Raw genomic sequence first — 14351 nt, 5'->3', positions numbered from 1 at the left:
AGATCTGGCAGATGACAGACCTTTTTCTCAGAAGTGATTAAGGAAGATTCACATAACCATCTGGTGTGATAGTAGCATCGGGCTTCATGGCCAGGCTGCGAAATGTCAATCGAACCTGTGAATAGCCTAAATGAGAGCTTGCGCCCACACACAAACCACACCAACTTCACGGTTGTCATCGGCATTTGTCAGGTGCCTAACCATATTCTGAGCACTGTTCCAGGCTCTGGGAGAGTAATTTGAGAGTAGAAGACCCAGCCTCTGCCCTGGAGCTTACAAGAGACCCTCAGAATCCTATCAGGGGTCCCTAGGTCCTGAGTGGAGTCTACCTGCTGAATACAGCACCTGCCTCCTGGCTGACTTTACGGCCTCTGTGCTCCAGTCTGTACTTCACTCTGCTCACGGATCATTTATCAACAAAAACGTTTAGTCTTTGTCTCCTCACTCCTCAAGAACCTCCAATTGCTGTCCATCCATCTCCTTGCCCCTGGCTTTAAGGCACTCAATCAGCTCACCTCATCCTATTTTGCCTCACTAATCTCCAACTACAGCCCAGCCCACACAGTCCACTCCTCTAGCGCCACAAAATCACTGTTCCCCGATCTTGTTTATCTCACGACAGACCCCTTTCCCAGGTCCTTCCACTAGCCTGGAACTCTCTCCCCCTCCATATATGCCAGACCACAACTCTCTCCATCTTCAAAGCATTGTTGAGGTGACATCTCCTCCAAAAGGCCTTTCACCAGCTCACTCTCCCTTCTAGAGAAGCAGCGTGACTCAGTGGAAAGAGCCCAGGCTTTGGAGTCAGAAGTCATGGGTTCAAATCCCAGCTCTGCCAATTGTCAGCTGTGTGACTTTGGGCAAGTCACTTCACCTCATCTGTAAAATGGGGATTAAGACTGTGAGCCCCCTGTGGGACAACCTGATCACCTTGTAACCTCCCCAGCACTTAGAACAGTGCTTTGCACATAGTAAGCATTTAATAAATGCCATTATTATTATTATTATTATTATTATTATTATTATTATTCTGTGTCTATGCACTTGGGTCCGTGACCTTCGGACATTTGATATTCGCCCCACCCACAACCCCACAGCACTTCAGCACGTCTCTTTAAATTACATAAGTTATTTATTCATATAAATGTCCATCTTCCCCTCTAGACTGTGAGTTTATTATGGACAGGGAACATGTTTGCTAATTCTGTTGCATTGTACTCACCCAAACACTTAGTACTTTGCTCTGCGCAGAGTAGACAATAAATACCACTGACCGATTGACTGATTGATATCTTTATACCAAGTGGCTTCCCCACCAGCAATATATTTCCCCTACTAGGCTGTAAGCTCCTTGAAGTCAGGGATCATATCAACCTGCTCCATTGTACTCTCTCAAATTCTTAGTACACTGTTCTGCCCACAGTAAGTGCTCAATTAATACCATAGATTGATACGAACTCTATTGTATTGTCCTAAATGCTCACTACAGTGTTCTGCATAGAGTAGTGTTCAATAATAATAATAATGATAATAATAATACTAATGATGGCATTTGTTAAGCACTTCCCACATGCAAAGCACTATTCTAAGCGCTGGGGAGGTTACAAGGTGATCTGGTTGTCCCACAGGGGGCTCACAGTCTTCATCCGCATTTTACAGATGAGTTAACTGAGGCACAGAGAAGTTAAGTGACTCGCCCAAAGTCACACAGCTGACAATTAGCAGAGCCGGGATTCAAACTCATGACCTCTGACTCCAAAGCCCTGGCTCTTTCCACTGAGCCACGCTGCTTCTCTCAATAAATACTACTGATAGTTTGAGCCACAAGACCCTGTATTCTGCTCCTCTAGTGATAATCCGTCTGGCTTTTTGTTTTTATTCTGTGCATTTGTCCTTGAGTTTTATGTGGTTTTAGGGTTTTATCAATCTATCTTCCTTTATGTGTCTATTTCCAGTGTCCCCTTTCTGCCTTATCTAATTTCCAACATTGTTTACCTTCCCAGCATTTAGTACAGTGCTCTGCACATAGAAGCACTTAATGACTACTACTGCCAGTCTACTATTATTGTTGTTCTCTGTCATTCATCAATACCTCTGGCGGAAAGTTGGGCAATAAGATTTGTGATGGTCCCAGCTCCTCCTCCATCCCTTTGCTTGTAATTCCAGGCCTCCTTCTTCCCAGAGCCTGAGCTGGTCTCCTCTGGGCTGGCGTCTACCCAGGTGTTAACAGGGGGCTTTCTTAGAGAGTCTTTAGCTGCAGTCAATCAATCATATTTATTGAGTGCTTACTGTGTGCAGAGCATTGTACTAAGTGCTTGGGAGAGCACAATATAACAGACACATTCCCTGCCCACATCGAGCTTTCAGATTAGGGGGAAAACACACATGCATTGGCCAGGAATTGAATGCAGGCCTCTTGTGTGGCAGGGGAGAAATCTACCACTGAAACAAGGAAAAGTCCCCTATTAAAAATAATAATAATAATAATTGTGGTTTTTGTAAAGCATTTACTATGTGCCAAGCTCTGTACTAGGCGCTGGGGTAGATAAAAGACCATCAGATCCCACAAGGAGTTCACAGCCTAGGAAGGAAAGAGAACAGGTATTGAATCCTCATTCTGCATATGAGGGGACTGAGGCACAGAAAAGTTAAGTAATAATATAATAATGATTGCATTTGTTAAGCACTTACAATGTGCAAAGCACTGTTCTAAGCTCTGGGGCAGATACCAGGTAATCAGGGTGTCCCACGTAGGGCTCACAGGCTTCATCCCCATTTTATAGATGAGGTAACTGAGGCCCAGAGAAGTGAAGTGACTTGCCCAAAGCCACCCAGCTGACAAGTGGAGGAGCCAGGATTAGAACCCATGACCTCTGACTCCCAAGTCCGGGCTCTTTCCACTGAGCCGGTGCTTAGAACAGTGCTGTGCCATTATTATTATTATTTTCAGCATGCTTGGCTGCTTCTCAGCACTGCTTGGGCAAGTGACTTGCCCAAGGTCACACAGCAGCTAGTCAGTTACTCAGTCAATTATATATATTGAGCACTTACTGAGTGCAGAGCACTGTACTAAGTGCTTGAAAGAGAATATAACAATATAATAGATTCAATCCCTGCCCACAATGAGCTTACAGTGTAGAAGGGGAGACTGATATTAATATCAATAAATAAATGACAGATAGGTACATATGTGCTGTGAGGCTGGGAGGGGGGATGAATAAAGGGAGCAAGTCAGGGTGACATAGTAGGGAGTGGAAGAAAAGGAAAAGAGGGTTTAGTCAGGGAAGGCCTCTTGGAGGAGATGTGCCTTCAATAAGGCTTTGAAGTAGGAGAGAGTAATTGTCGAATATGAAGAGGGAGGACAGTCTAGGCCATGAAGTAGGTGGCAGAGGTGGATTATATAGGCTTTGAAGGAAGAGAAAGAAAGAGATGGGGGAGATGGGATGGTGTGGAAGCAACACTGGGGCAGGAGAAGGAAGCCAACACTTTCCCCTTTCCCAGTGAGTCTGGGGGAGTGGGTGAAGATCAGACCCACTCTGGAGAGAGCAGCGGGGGAGATCAGGTCATCTGGGGAGAGCCAGCTTTCAGTGATGGTGACAAGGAGCGGTGACTGGATCAGGAACAGGTCAAGGATGAAGGGAAGCTTCCCCATGATGGAGTTGGGGGGTTCCACGGGCTGCACTTGGCTGAGGCTGTGTGGGGAGTTCTAGGGGAGGGGGAGGACTGGAATGGGCTGATTGGAGGGTGGGGATTGAGGGGACATAATGGGTCAGGGAAGTTTAACATTGTAGGTGAGGTAATCAACAGCAATAACTACTTAATCTGGTAATTCCCTGAGGAGATTGTTGAATTGTGTGCTCACCTTGGGTCCTTGAGTGAAGAAGCCAGCGTTTAGGAGGAAGCAGGGGCTGGGTTGGTGTGAAGGCAGGCGGAGGTTGATATGTAAAAATGCAAAAATCTGGGTCACTGTCACCTAGGGGTTAGGAAGTCACACCCTGATCTGTGTGGCAGAATGGAATTAGAACCCAGATCCTCTGACTCCGGGGCCAGTGCACTTTCCACTAGGTCATTGCTGCTTTTCTGCCACTAACTCAGCTTTGACTCCTGAGCCAATGGGTAATCCATTCCCTACCAGCTCACACAACACTGGCGCGCGCACACCGCCCCCCCAACGTCTGATCAACTTACATCCTGTATTTCAGCTAATTCTGTAGGGGAAATTTTGAGTGCCAATTCTTCATAGGCAGTGACCAAATCCAGCCTCCTGAGTGGCTGCCCTCAGCTATTTCCAGTGTATTTGGCAGCAGTAGATTTTCCATGTCCGCAGGGAGAAACCAAAAGATGCTATCGTGTTTCCTCAGACATCGCACTGTATCTAATCTATCTGTAAGCTCGTTATGGGCAAAAAACGTGCCCATTGTATCGGTGTGTTGTACTCTCCCAAATGCTTAGTACGGTAAGCCCTCAATAAGTATGATTGATTGATTGATTGATTTAGAGTTTCCATCCCTTACAGCCACACAAGTTCTGCACCAACAATATTCTCGGCCCCTTAAGATCCAGACTGTGGCCTTGGCACACAAATAACGTTAAGGAATAAGAGTATGCTAGATTTGGTAGACACTATCCCTGTTCTTGGAGGGGGCTTACAATCTAGTGGAACTACATGAAGATGTCTTACTGATACAGCTCACACTCTGCTAACACAGACGGTAAGTTTGGGAAATTAAGACTTTACTTGGATTTTCCTAGTTCATGAGAGATGCACCTCCCCACCTGGATTGAAAGCCCTGTGTGGGAGAAAGATTATGTCTGATCCATTATGTTTGAGAGAATACAATACAACAGAGTTGGTGGACACTGTCCCTGCCCATAATGAGTTCATAGTCTATGGTTTTAATAAATGGTTATTGAAGGACTGACCAATTTTGATATTCAAGGTGGGAACCCAGCACTAAAGCTCAGGTTCTGGAGGATTTAGGCTGGCTTTCATTTACTCAAAACAAAACTCTGACTTCTCCCCGTGGATGCCATCTTTTGGGGAAAGAGGATCTTCTCTAAGAGAAAAAGCTCACCTTCCCTAAGAAAGTGGCACTCACAACAAGCTGGAGGGGAAGTAGCTACGGGTCCAAAGTCACCCTTCTGTCTCCTCTTGCTTTCTCTTCTCCTTTCCCAGTGGAACCCCTGCTCAGAGCCTGTCCCATCGACTGGCTGTGGAGCTGGGAGAAATGCTACTGGTTTTCCAAGGAGTTCGCTTCCTGGAGTAGGAGCCTGGATGACTGTTTGACCCAGAAGTCGGGCCTGCTGGTAATCCAAGACCACGAAGAGCTGGTGAGGGATTTGGGAGGATCGTGCTGGGGCAACCCAAAATTTCAGTCAGTCATAACAGGGACCTGACCCTCCCCTTCACTGACTCATTCAATCAATCAATCAGTCAATCAATCAGTGTATTTATTGAGTGCAGAATACAGTACCATTCTATTCTCCATCTGTGCCCACTCTTTTGGAGAACTTCATTCACTTCCTTGACTTTGACTACCATCGCTATATAGATGATTCCCAAATCTACCTCTCTCCTTCTCTGCAGTCTCATACTTCCTCCTGCCTTTAGGACATGTCTACTTAAATGTTCCTCCAACATCTCAAACTTAATGTCTCCAAAACAGAACTCCGTATCTACTCCTCATCTTCCCAGCAAGAACCTGCCCTACCCCTGACTTTCCCATTCCCGGCGACAGCACTGCCATCCTCCCTGCCTCTCAAGCCTTTAATCTTGGCATTATCCAAACTGCTATCGCTTTGATCCAAGCACTTATCCTATCCTGCCTTGATGAGTTCACCGGCCTCCTTGCTGACCTCCCTGCCCACTGTCTCTCCCCACTCCAATTCATACTTCACTCTGCTGCCTGGATCAATTTTCTATAAAACCATTCAGTCCATGTTTCCACACTCTTCAAGAACCTCCAGTGGTTGCCCATCCACCTCCGCAACAAACAGAAACTCCTATTACCCTTAAAGTATGCAATTACCTTTCCCCCTCCGACCTTACCTCTCTGATTTCCTTCTACAACTCAGAACAGTAACTTCACTCTTCTAACACCAACCTACTCATTGTACCTCAGTCTCCTCCATCTCACCACTGATCTCTCGCCCACTTCTTGCCCTCACCTTGGAACTCCTGCATCCTTCATATTCAACAGACTACCACTCTCCCCCTCCTTCAAAGTCTTATTAAAATCACTTCTCCTCCAAGAGACCTTCCCCAACTAAGCCCTCATTTTCCCCACTCTTTCTCCATTCTGCATCTCCATTTCACTTGGCGTTGTACCCTATTCATTCATTCCTATTGTATTTATTGAGCGCTTACTGTGTGCAGAGCACTGTACTAAGCGCTTATACTCACCCACTCTCAGCCCCACAGCACCCAAGTACATATATATAATTTATTTTAATGTCTGCTTCTCCCTCTTGACTGTAAGTTCCTTGTGGGTACTGAATGTCTATTAAATCTGCTATATTGTACTCTATGTAGTTAGTACAATGCTCTGCTCACAGTAAGCCCTAAATAACTATCATTGATTTATTGATTGATTATAACTAAGTACTTGGGAGGGCCTAATACAGTAGGGTAGGTAGATGCTATCCCTGCCCACACATTCAATTCAATTCAATCATATTTACTGAGTGCTTACTGTGTGCAGAGCACTGTACTGAGCACTTGGAAAGTACAATTCAGCAATAAAAAAATACAATCCCTGCCCACACTGGCTTACAGTCTAGAAGAGTTTATAGCATGGCGGAGTGGATAGAGCACAGGCCTGGGAGCCAGAATGACCTGCTCCACCATTTGTCTACTGTGTGACCTTGGGCAAGTCACTTCACTTCTCTGTGCCACAGCTACCTCATCTGTAAAACAGGGATTAAGACTGTGAGCCTCACGTGGGACAGGGACTGCGTCCAACCTGATTACCTTGTATCTACCACAGGGCTTAGAACAGCGCTTGGCAGAGAGTAAGCACTTAAGAAAGACCATCATCATCATCTAGAGGGGAAGACAGACATTTTGCTAAGTGGGGAGATGGACTGCCCCAATCAGGATCAGCCTCAGCTACTGTAGCAGAGGGGACGCATGGGTTCAAACATCATTCCATGGACAGCATTCATAAGCTGGGACCAGTTTCTTCCATCTGCATTGTTTTCCTCATCAACAGCACTATGCACTGGTTGGAATTGCCAAGTACTTTACTAAGCCTTGGGATAGATTCAATACAAGCAAAATGAGCATTCTGCTCAGCATTTGAGAAAATTGGACGGAGTCTTCATCATCAATAGCACTTAGCCCTGGCTGTAATTGTGCCACTTGAAAATAATAATAATAATTACTATAATAATTTTTAAGCACTTATTATATGACAAGCACTGTACTAAGTCAGTCAGCCAATTGTATTTATTAAGCATTTATTGTGCGCAGAGAACTGTACTAAGCATTTGGGAGAGTACAATATAACAATGTAAGACACATTCCCTGCCCACAAGGAGCTTACAATCTAAAGACTAGGTGCTGGGATATATACAATCTAAGCAATATAAGCCCTGTAGTCAGCATTTGAGAATATACAATAGAAATTAGATGTAATTTCTGTGCTCCTGAGGAGCTTACCATCTAATGGCAGGGATGAGCCCCTCATAAATTGTTAAACAAATAAGAGGTTAAAGGGAAAGAGTGTACAAACACAACAGACATTTATATATTTGAATCCATATAAAGAAACAGTTATACCAATTAGTGCTAAAGTGGCTGACAGGTGACATGGATAAGAAGGTGAGGGAAAATCAGGAGAAGCTTCTTGGAGGAGGTGATTTTTTTTAGGATGGAGAGGGATATGATTTGGTGAATCTGAAAGGGACAAGGGAGTTCCAGGCAAGCATTAGTTGGTCCCTTAAAGAGTTAAGAAGGAGGAACAGGACAAGGTGAGTGAAGGTTGGATCGAAAGAAGTATGTGAGCTGGGATCTAGAGGGAGAAGAGAGAGGAAAGGTAAAAGGGAGAGAGAGTCAATGGAGGATCTTGAATCCAGACCTTGGTCCAGAGTTTTTTTTTTTATCACAGAGAGGCAAACCTCTCTGCCAAAGCAGAAGGAGAGCTCTTCTTCTTCTGGAAAACTCCCTTCTAATCCTCAGACTCCAAAAAAATTTTATATACATTTACTTATATTAATTAATGTCTGCCTCTCCCTCTAGACTGTATACTCATTGTGGGCAGGAAATGTGTCTACTAGCTGTGTTGAATCATACACTTTCAAATGCTTAGTATAGTGCTCTCACACAGCAAGCGCTTAATAAATACTACTGATGATGATAATGAAGATGATCTTCTCTCCATCCCAACTTTCCTAGCACATGTCTAAGCCCATTCATTCCTCCCCACCACTCCAATACCTTGCCAACACTCCAGGTTGTTCATGAACAGATGTTGAAACAATCAGGGTATTGTCACTGCATCTACTCACCTAGCTGTGTTGGCATCTCCTTGGCAGGATTTCATACTGAGTCAGATTGAAGATGGGATGTTCTTTTGGATCGGCCTGAACGTCTTCTCCCTGGAGGGGACCTGGTCCTGGGTGGATGGCTTCACTTTTGATCCTCAGCTGTGAGTGTTTGGTGGGGTTTTATATCTGATGGGGAAATGCTTGCTGGTTTCATCCAACTCTGGAACTGAGAGAGAGGAACAGAATCCAGGGCTGCTTTGTTTCAAAGTATTCTCTGGTACCCAGAGTGGGACAAATTGCCTGTAGAGCCCCGGGGCAGAAAGTTTCATGTCAAATGACCAACAAGTCCTCAAAGCGGTGGATGGTGGTAAGGGTTTGAGATTCCTAGAGCCTGAATATTGTTTGGAGGGGTGGTCACTCCAGGCTAATCTAATCTAATCTCCCTGGATGCTGAATTTAAGTCCTGGATGCTTTTGGCTGCCCTGGATTAATAATAATTGTCATTTTTGTTAAGCACTTACTATGTGTGAGGCACTGTACTAAGCACCAGGGTGGATACAAGCAAATTGGGTTGGACACAGTCCCTGTCCCACATGGGCTCACAGTCTCACTCTCCATTTTATAGATGATGTAACTGAGGCCTAGACAATTGAAGTGACTTGCCCAAGGTCACACAGCAGGCAACAGTGCTATTATTATTAAGTGATGGAGCTGGGATTAGAACCCATGACCCTCTGGCTCCCAGGCCCATGCTCTATTTACTACTTCATGGGGTTTGGGGCAGTTGTAAAAACCTCTAGATTTACATGAGACCTACCTTAACTCTCTCCAGCTGCCCCAAGGTATTATACTTGTTATAATAATTGTGCTATTTGTTAAGCTCTTCCTATGTGCCAAGCACTGGGGTAATCAGATTGGGCACAGTCTGTGTTCCACATAGGGTTCACCATCTAAGGGGAGGGAAGAACAGCTATTTAATCTCCATTTTATGGATGAGGAAACTGAGGCGCAGAGAAGTCAAATGACTTGCCTAGTGTCATAGAGCAGGCAAGTGGGGTTGTCAGGATTAGAACTCAGGTCTCCTGAGTCCTAATCCTGCGCTCTTTCCACTAGGCTACTGATGAAGGGCAGAGTGTACTAGTGGAAAGAGCATGGGCTTGGGAGTCAAAACCTGAGATCTAACCTCAGTTCTGCTGCTGACCTGCTAAATCTCATAGTCTCTCTGTGCCTTAGTTTCCTTATCAGTCAAATGGGGATAAAATTTTTTATCATCCTTTCAGTCAACACCAGCACTTATGAAATTGCTCATATCAAATATGATAATAATAATCATTGATTTATTGTTAAGCACTTACTACATCCCAAGCTCTTAGAATACTAAGAGCTGGGGTAGATAAAGTTAATCAGTTTGGGCACAGTCTCGGTCCCATATTTTTTTTAATGGTTCTTGTTAAGAGCTTACTATGTGCCAAGCACTGTGCTAAGCACTGGAGTAGGTACAAGATAATCAGGTTGGACACAGTCCCTGTCCTACATGAGGCTCACAGTGTAATTGACCCTTCTTCACACTCATGTATACGTGTCTGCCCAATTTATTCATTTTTACCACTCTATTCTTAAAGATTTTTATGTTTGTTTCCCGTTAGAGTGTAAGCTCCTTGTGAGCAGGGAATTTCATTATTCCATCTAGTACAGTGCACTGCACCAAGTGGGTGCTTTATGAATTTCCACTGTCAATCAGTGGTATTTATTGCTACCTTACTGTGTGCAGAGCACTGTACTAGGCTCTTGGAAGAATATTGCAGAGTTGGTAGATGTATCCTGCCCACAAGGAGCTTACAGTCTAGAGGAGTACCACTAATACTAATTAGTACGACTAATATCAGTCAGTGAGTCAGTAAATCCTATTTACTGAGCACTCACTGTGTGCAGAGTGCTAAGGAGAGTACAGTATAACAATAAAAAGATACATTCCCTGCCCATAACGAGCTTACAGACTTTAGAGGAGGAGACAGACATTAATATAATAACAATAATCATGGCATTTATTAAGCGCTTACTATGTGCAAAGCACTGTTCTAAGAACTGGGCACTGTTTTACAGATATGTACATAAGTGATGCGGGGTTGGGAGCGGCAATAAATAAAGGGAACAAGTCAGGATGACACAGAAGGGAGTGGGAGAAGAGGGAAAGAGGATTTAGTAAGGGTGGAAAGGTGGGCTTAGTCCGTGCTGATCTTCCTGCTTCTTACTTGGTGAGCCCAACTGGGATAGAACCTGTGTTAGATTGTGTCTGTGCCCCAACACTTAGCAGAGAGTTTAGCACATACTGAGATCTTGGTAAATCACATGACTGCCATGCCTGGGAACACTGTAGATTTCTGTTGGACATCTGAGAGCGAGGTTAGAGTCAGACAAGTTTCCTTGCTGTGAGGAAAGTCTCTTCTTCCTCCAGCTGTCAGATGAGGTGAGTGGAAGATGGGTGAGAGGGAAAGTAAGTTTAAGAAAGATTTCCTCTGGTTGGTGTACAACCCCTGTCAGATTGAAGGTTTAAGGTAGAACCTAATGGAAAGATCAGAGGCTTGGGGAGTCAGTGGATCTGGATTCTAATCCCAGCTCCATCACGGGCTTGCCGGGATTAGAAATCAGATCTCTTTCCTCCCAGGCCCCGGCTCATTCTACTAGGCCACACTGCTCCTTTAAATCCTCACCTTTTCCCCCACCCTTCAGGGATCTGGATCTTGTGGCCAGGGTGGAAAAAAGGACCGGAGAAGCATTGTGACCTAATGGATGAATATGGGCCGGGAGTCAGAAGGACCTGGGCTCCGCTGCACTTCTGCTGTTTGACCTTGGTCAAGTCACTTTACTTCTCCATGCCTCAGTTCCCTCAACTTTAAAAAATAGGTATTAAGACTGTTAGCCCAATGAGAGGCAGGGACCGTGTCCAACTCAATTACCTTATATCTACCCCAGCACTTAGCACAGTGCCTGGCACATAGAAAGCGCTTAAGACATGCCACAGTTATTATTATTGTTATTATTATTAACTTCTCTGTGCCTCAGTTACCTCATCTGTAAAATGGGGATTAAGATTGTGAGCCCCGTGTGGGACAGGGACTGTGTCCAACCAGATTATTTGTATCTACTCCAGCGCTTAGAACAGTGCCTGGCACATAGTAAGCACTTAAAAAACCATAAATAACAAATGGGACCTGGGGAAGAAGCAGCCCAGAGGGAAGACAAGCTGACAGGATGAGGGGAAGATGTTATATTCCCTGCGGCTGTCCTCTGAACTGCAAAGAGATTGTACTCTTCTCCTCTTCAGGTTGCCTATCATCGGCCCATCTGATCGCAACAGCTGTGCTCAGAGAAAGAAGAAAGGGGTGTATTCGGAGGAGTGTCAGGCTGCGGTCAGCTGGATCTGCCAGATGAAAGTTGCCCCCGGTCTCCCGCTCAAATAACCCCACTCTCCTTTTGGAGGATACGTGTTTCCCATTCCTCAGTGACTTGGTCGTCTATGCGTTAGCTGTGCTGCTGCTGTTGCAAAATGAGTCTTCGCTGGCATACCTGGTGCAGAATCCTGCATCTGCAGGCTAATGGCCTGCAGATTGCTCTGCAGCTCCCCTGCTCCCCTCAATTCCCCTCAAATCCTCCGGTCAATCAATCGATCAGTAGTATTTATTGAGTGCTGACTGCATGCAGAGCACCGTGGTGGGTGTTGAGAGAATATAATAAAGACAGTTGACCCAACCCCTCCCCTCAAGGAGCTTAAAATCTAGCAGGGGAGATGGGCACTGAAATAAATTACAGATAACATTTATGCCCCCACTCCCAACCACACCCACCTCTAAAACTCCAAACTCTGCAGCAGCTCCTGTGCCGGTGAAGGAGCACGGTCTAGTGGAAAGACCACGGGACTGGGATTCAGAGGACCTGGATTCTAATCCCGGCTCCGCCGCATGTCTGCTGGCTGACCTTGGGAAAGTCGCTTCACTTCTCTGTGCCGCAGTTAACTCATCTGTAAAATGGGGAATAAGACTGTGAGCCCCATGTGGGACAGGGATTATGTCCAACCTGATTATCTTGTATCTACCCCAGGGTTTAGGACAGTGCTTGGCACGAAGTAAGCACTTAACAAAAGCTGCACTTTATTATTTTTATTATTGTTATTTTTCACCTTGCCCTGCTCCTGTTTCCCCTGCCCAGTGGGATCCTTCCAGCCCGGGCGAGGTTTGAGGGGTGGTGTTCCCCTCACTGCCCAGACCCCCTGGCCCAGTTGCTTTCCTCCTGTGGCAACAACAAAATGTGCTCGGCATAAACTTCCTCGAGAGCCACATACAAGAACACTGCACAGAAGAAGCTCAGTTGTAAAAAGTAGGGTTGGGTCTTGGCAGACAAATTAGACTAACTCTCCAGTTTCATTTCTTCCCCGAAACTTGTGTTCAAACCACAGTTGAAGATGCACAAACTCACAGATGCCCACAAACCCACAGACACATACACACACCCATCGTCACACACAATCTCACAGATAATCACATGAATTCATTGACACACACACGCAAACCTACAGGCACACACACACACCCACACACAGAAATCCATTGATCTCCACACAAGCCAACAGGAACATGTACAAACCCAGAGACATCCACAAACTCTCAGTTAAATACACAAATCCATTGACACACACAAACCCACAGACACAGTCACATACACACCCAAATCCAGGGATGCACACGTAAACCCACAGGCACATATACAAACCCACAGTCACACACACAAATCCACTTCCATACACACAAACTCAGATACACACTAACTCACAGGCACACGCACAGAAACTCACAGGCACACACAAACCCACAGACACGCACATAAACTCCCAGACACACACACAAATCCACCGATACCCACACAACCCCAGACATCCATACAAAGCCACAGACACACTCTTATTTTGCACGCAACTATGCTCACAGAAGCACACAGGCTCTCTCAGTCTGGGGAGGGGCCACAGCTGCAGTAGGAGAAAGTCAGAGGAGCTACTAGAGAATTCCAGCCCCTCCCGGGGAATCCTTGTGCCCCCGGCCGACCTAAAGTGGGCAGGGAATGTGTCTGTTTATTGTTGCATTGTACTTTCCCAAGCACGTAGTACAGTGCTTACACAGTAAGCGCTCAATGAATATGATTGAATGAATGAATGAACCAACCTGAAGTCCTGGGTCTGTAGCGAAGTCAAAGTGGGCCTCTTGGTTGTTGGACAGAGAACAATGTCTTTTACTGCAACACTTTAATGTCCAATCAGCTCACTCATCCTCACTTAAACAGGTACTGTTTATTCCGATCGGGCGATAGCCAAGAACAGGCCTCCCAGCCCAGGCACTGAACTAAGCATTGGGTAGAAACAAACTAATCAGACTGGACCCAATCCATGTCCCACATGGGGCTCACAGTCCCTATTTCTCAGACGAGGTAACTGAGGCACAGAGAAGTGAAGTAACTTGCCCAAGTTCACACAGCAGACAAGTGGCAGAGCTGAGATTAGAACCCAGGTCCTCTGAATCCCAGTCCCATGCTCTTTCCACTAGGTTACACTGCTTCCAGCATGGGTGAAACTCTCTTTGTCTCAACAATAGCCATGGATGAAATTTCACCCTCACCAACATTTTAAAAATATTTTTTAAATTTTTTATTTTTTTTTAAATAGCATTCATTAAGCCCTTACTCTATGCCAGGCATTTAACTAAGCTCTGAGGTAGATATACAACCTGATCACCTTGTATGCCCCCCAGTGCTTATAACAGTGCTTTGCACATAGTAAGCGCTTAATAAATGCTATTATTATTATTATTATATAACAT

At 45.3% G+C, this 14351-nt stretch overlaps 1 protein-coding gene across 3 annotated transcripts in view; it reads right to left on the bottom strand.

The window, feature by feature from the left end:
- The window catches only part of LOC119939569 (killer cell lectin-like receptor subfamily B member 1), a 34351-nt gene extending 20549 nt beyond the window's left edge, over positions 1-13802 (bottom strand). For 2 of the 3 annotated variants that reach the window (XM_038759668.1, XM_038759670.1), the window contains exons 1-2: positions 12333-12379; positions 8509-8713 (exon numbers count right to left, since the gene is read on the bottom strand). The gene's annotated coding sequence lies outside the window, so the exon portion shown is untranslated. Of the gene's footprint in view, positions 1-8508; positions 8714-12332; positions 12380-13700 lie in introns of those variants that run through there. The other variant, XM_038759669.1, reaches the window with a different exon arrangement.
- Between the last annotated feature and the right edge of the window lie 549 nt (positions 13803-14351).

Source organism: Tachyglossus aculeatus, chromosome 17, assembly GCF_015852505.1.
Source record: "Tachyglossus aculeatus isolate mTacAcu1 chromosome 17, mTacAcu1.pri, whole genome shotgun sequence".
Taxonomy (NCBI): Eukaryota; Metazoa; Chordata; class Mammalia; order Monotremata; family Tachyglossidae; genus Tachyglossus; species Tachyglossus aculeatus.
Note: the sequence above shows the minus strand (reverse complement) of the source record. Positions and strands in the feature narration are given on the sequence as shown.